Source organism: Triticum aestivum, chromosome 6B (genome assembly GCF_018294505.1).
Source record: "Triticum aestivum cultivar Chinese Spring chromosome 6B, IWGSC CS RefSeq v2.1, whole genome shotgun sequence".
Taxonomy (NCBI): Eukaryota; Viridiplantae; Streptophyta; class Magnoliopsida; order Poales; family Poaceae; genus Triticum; species Triticum aestivum.
In genome coordinates this window covers 447,399,965-447,405,243 of record NC_057810.1, presented here as the reverse complement: position 1 = coordinate 447,405,243, position 5,279 = coordinate 447,399,965, and positions in this window count along the sequence as shown.

Genomic DNA, 5,279 nt, shown 5'->3' with positions numbered 1-5,279 from the left:
AATTGTGAGACCTATGTGTTATTGTGAGTATGGTTAGTTCATAATATTTGTTGAAACTTGAATGCTGGCTTTTCATGTTACAACAACAAGAGCAAACAGAGTTTGTAAAAGTTTTTCTTTTTCACTTTCAGTTTATCAACTGAATTGCTTGAGGACAAGCAAAGGTTTAAGCTTGGGGGAGTTGATACGTCTCCAATGTATCTACTTTTCCAAACACTTTTGCCCTTGTTTTGGACTCTAACTTGCATGATTTGAATGAAACTAACCCGGACTGACGCTGTTTTCAGCAGAACTACCATGATGTTGTTTTATGTGTAGAAAAGAAAAGTTCTTGGAATGTCCTCGAAATCCATGGAGGCACTTTTTGGAATTAATAAGATTTTTTGGCGAAAGAATCAACACTAGGGGGCCCACAAGCTGTCCACAAGACAGGGCCCCCCCTAGGGCGTGGCCTCCTATCTCGTGGGCCCCCTGGACCAACACCTACCTCAACTCCAACTCCATATATTCACGTTCGGGGAGAAAAAAATCAGGGAGAAAGTTTCATCGCGTTTTACTACACGGAGCCGCCGCCAAGCCCTAATCTCTCTCGGGAGGGATGATCTGGAGTCCGTTCGGGGCTCCGGAGAGGGGGATTCGTCACCGTCGTCATCATCAACCATCCTCCATCACCAATTTCATGATTCTCACTGTCGTGCTTGAGTAATTCCATCGTAGGCTTGCTGGACGGTGATGGGTTGGATGAGATTTACCATGTAATCAAGTTAGTTTTGTTAGGGTTTGATCCCTAGTATCCACTATGTTCTGAGATTGATGTTGCTATGACTTTGCTATGCTTAATGCTTGTCACTAGGGCCCGAGTGCCATGATTTCAGATCTGAACCTATTATGTTTTCATGAATATATGTGTGTTCTTGATCCTATCTTGCAAGTCTATAGTCACCTATTATGTGTTATGATCCGACAACCCCGAAGTGACAATAATCGGGATACTTCTCGGTGATGGCCGTAGTTTGAGGAGTTCATGTATTCACTATGTGCTAATGCTTTGTTCCGGTTCTCTATTAAAAGGAGGCCTTAATATCCCTTAGTTTCCGCTAGGACCCCGCTTCCACGGTAGGGTAGGACAAAAGATGTCATGCAAGTTCTTTCCATAAGCACGTATGACTATTTACGGAGTATATGCCTACATTACATTGATGAACTGGAGCTAGTTCTGTGTCGCCCTATGTTATAACTATTGTATGAGGAATCGCAACCGGCATAACTATCCATCACTGATCCATTGCCTACGAGCTTTTCACATATTGTTCTTTGCTTATTTACTTTTCCGTTGCTACTGTTACAACTACTACAAAAACCCAAAAACATGTATCTTTACTTTTTCCACCGTTACCTTTATTATCATACCACTTTTGCTACTAAATACTTTGCTGCAGATACTAAGTTATCCAGGTGTGGTTGAATTGACAACTCAACTGCTAATACTCAAGAATATTCTTTGGCTCCCCTTGTGTCGAATCAATAAATTTGGGTTCAATACTTTACCCTCGAAAGCTGTTGCGATCCCCTACACTTGTGGGTTATCAAGACTAATTTATGGCGCCGTTGCCGGGGAGCATAGCTCTATTCTCTGAGTCACTTGGGATTTATATCTGTTGATCACTATGAAGAACTTGAAAGACGACCGAACTACTATTTTGCCCTCAACTACGAGGGGAGGTAAGGAACTGCCATCTAGCTCTGCACTAGATTCTCCTTCCGTTATTAGTAAGCTTGCGACACCTAAACCTGCTACTGCTATGAATTCTGATATGTCGCATGTTATTGATGATGCCACTTCTGCTATGCATGATGAAACTACTTCTGTGCGTGATACTACTTTGCCATTAGGTGAATTTCTTGATGAACAACTTGCTAGAGTTAGGGGGAATGAAATTACAGAAGATCCTATTACTGATGATAGTGATGATGAAGGTTCTCCCAATGATTATGTATTACCTGTTGTTCCTAAGGGTTATGTTATGAATGAAGAAGCTGCTAGGGAAATCTTTGCTTGCAATGATAGATATGATCTTAAGAAATTATTAGCTAAATGGAAGCAGCAGTCTCTTAATGCTAGAATGAAACCTGACCCTGCTTTTGCTACTTCACCTATCTGTGTTACTGATAAGGATTATGAATTCTCTGTTGATCCTGGAATTATTACTTTAGTTGAATCTGATCCTTTTTATGGTCTTGAATCTGAAATTGTTGTGGCACATCTTACCAAGTTGAATGATATGGCCACCCTGTTTAGTAATGATGAGAAATCTCGCTATTTTTATATCCCTAAGATATTTCCATTCTCATTAAAGGGTGATGCTAAGACTTGGTATAATTCTCTTGCTCCTGGTTGTGTGCGTAGTCCCTAGGATATGATTTATTACTTCTCTGCTAAATATTTCCTTGCTCATAAGAAACAAGCTGCCTTGCGGGAAATATATAATTTTGTGCAAATCAAAGAAGAGAGTCTCCCACAAGCTTGGGAGAGGCTTCTCCGGTTACTTAATGCTTTGCCTGATCATCCTCTTAAGAAAAATGAAATACTTGATATCTTTTATAATGGACTAACCGATGCTTCCAAGGACTACTTGGATAGTTGTGCTGGTTGTGTTTTTAGGGAAAGAACAGTCGACAAAGCTGAAATATTATTGAATAATATGTTGACTAATGAAAATAATTGGACTCTTCCTGAGCCAATTCCTAAAGTAATTCCTGAACCAATTGAGCCAACTCCTGAGCCTATTCCTAAACCCACTCCGAAGAAGAGAGGTGTTTTATTTCTCAGTCCTGAAGATATGCAAGAGGCAAAGAAATTAATGAAAGAAAAAGGTATTAAAGCTGAAGATGTTAAGAATTTACCTCCTATTGAAGAAATACATGGTCTTAATATACCGCCTGAAGAACCACATTGTCTTGATAACCCGACACAGGTAGTAAAGGTAAATTCTCCCTATAGATATGATAAAGTTGAAATACCCTCTACTAAATTTCATAGCCCATGCTTAGATGAATTTGATGACTTTATGGCTAGACAAGAAAGTTTTAATGCTTATGTTGGTAGAGAGTTAAAGAATAATGCTTTCAAGATAGGACGCGTAAGCGATAATCTGGCTAGAGTTAAAGATGAACTTCACGGCGTTAGCAAATATGCTTCTATGGATGCTACTCAAGCTGAGTAAGTACTCAAAGCTCAAAATGATTTGCTTGATGAATTAAATAATAAAAATGACTTTGTTGTTAGAGTGGCTACTAGAACTGGTAGAATGACTCAGGAACCTTTGTATCCTGAAGGCCACCCTAAGAGAATCGAGCAAGATTCTCAGAGAAATAATTTAGAGGCACCTAGTTCTTCTAAGAAGAATAAAAAGAAAGACCATAGAACTTTGCATGCTTCTAGTGAACCTACTGTAGACACACCTGAGAATCCCAATGATATTTCTATTTCTGATGCTGAAACACAATCAGGTGATGAACATGAACCTAGTGATAATGTTAATGATAATGTTCATGTTGATGCTGAACCTAGCAAAAACAATGATGTAGAGATTGAACCAGCTGTTGATCTTGATAACCCACAGTCAAAGAATCAACATTATGATAAGAGAGATTTTGTTGCTAGGAAGCACGGTAAAGAAAGAGAACCATGGGTTCAGAAACCCATGCCCTTTCCTCCTAAACCATCCAAGTCAAAGGATGAGGAGGATTTTGAGCGCTTTGCTGAAATGATTAGACCTATTTTCTTACGTATGCGTTTAACTGATATGCTCAAGGTGAATCCTTATGCTAAGTATATGAAGGATATCATTACAAATGAAAGAAAGATACCGGAAGCTGAAATTTCCACCATGCTTGCTCATTACACTTTTAAGGGTGGAATACCAAAGAAACTTGGAGATCCGGGTGTACCAACTATACCATGCTCTATTAAAAGAAATTATGTTAGAACTGCTTTATGTGATCTTGGAGCCGGTGTTAGTGTTATGCCTCTCTCTTTATATCATAGACTCAAATTGAATACGTTGATACCTACTGAAATATCTTTGCAAATGGCTAATAAATCAACTGCTATACCTGTCGGTATTTGTGAGGATGTGCCTGTTGTGGTTGCAAATGTCACTATCTTAACAAACTTTGTTATTCTTGATATTCCCAAGGACGATAGTATGTCTATTATCCTTGGTAGACCTTTTCTTAATACTGCAGGGGCTGTTATTGATTGCAACAAAGGCAATGTCACTTTTCATGTTAATGGTGATGAGCATATGGTACACTTTCCGAGGAAACAATCTCAAGTTCATAGCATCAATTCTATTGAAAAAGTTCCAACTATCATTTTTGGAGGTTTTGAATTTCCTCTTCCTACTGTCAAGAAAAAGTATGATATTCTTATTGTTGGGGATTTTCATATCCCCATTGAAGTATCTTAGTGTTATTCGAAATTTCTCCGGTTCCGTGTTATTCGGAATGAGTTTTGTTAACAAGACTTGATCAACCTTGTTAGTGGATTCATTTTGATGATCATGAGATGGATGAAACTAGAAGGCACAACCTTCTATACCCTCTTTTTACTTTCTGTTATTTAGAATAAATAAAGCAAAAATAGTATTATCCGTCTGTTTTCTGAATTATCAGTGCATTAAAAAATAGTCCAAAAATAAAAATGCTCCAATGCCCTGCAAATTTAGTATGATTTTTTCTGGAATATTTGAGGATTTTAGGCACTGAAATCACTGCAGGAGGGGCAAGCTCCAGGCCACGAGAGTGGAGGGCGCCCCCCCTATAGGGCGCGCCCCCCTGTCTCGTGGGCCCCTGGTGGCCCCTCTCCACTTATGCCAGCACCCACACACTTCATTTTCTACCCAAAAAAATCCCCATCCAGCTCAAGCACGAGTTCTAGCTCGTTTTGCTGCGATTTTCGATCTCTTAGCTCAAAGCTCCATTCACAAAACTGCTTTGGGAGATTGTTGCTTGGTATGTGACTCCTCCTTTGGTCCAATTAGTTTTTGTTCTAGTGCTTTATTCATTGCAAATTTTTGCTGCATAGGTGACCATGTTCTTGAGCTTGCATGTTAAATTTTTGAGGTCCCAAGCAATTCCAATGCATGATATAGGCTCTAGGCACTTGTAGGAGTAGTTGCTATCAATCTTGTTTAGTTTTATTCACTTTTATTTTGAAGTTACTCAAATTTTAGAAATTTTCAGAAAATGTTGAGGAAACTTTTGAGGGGCGCTTC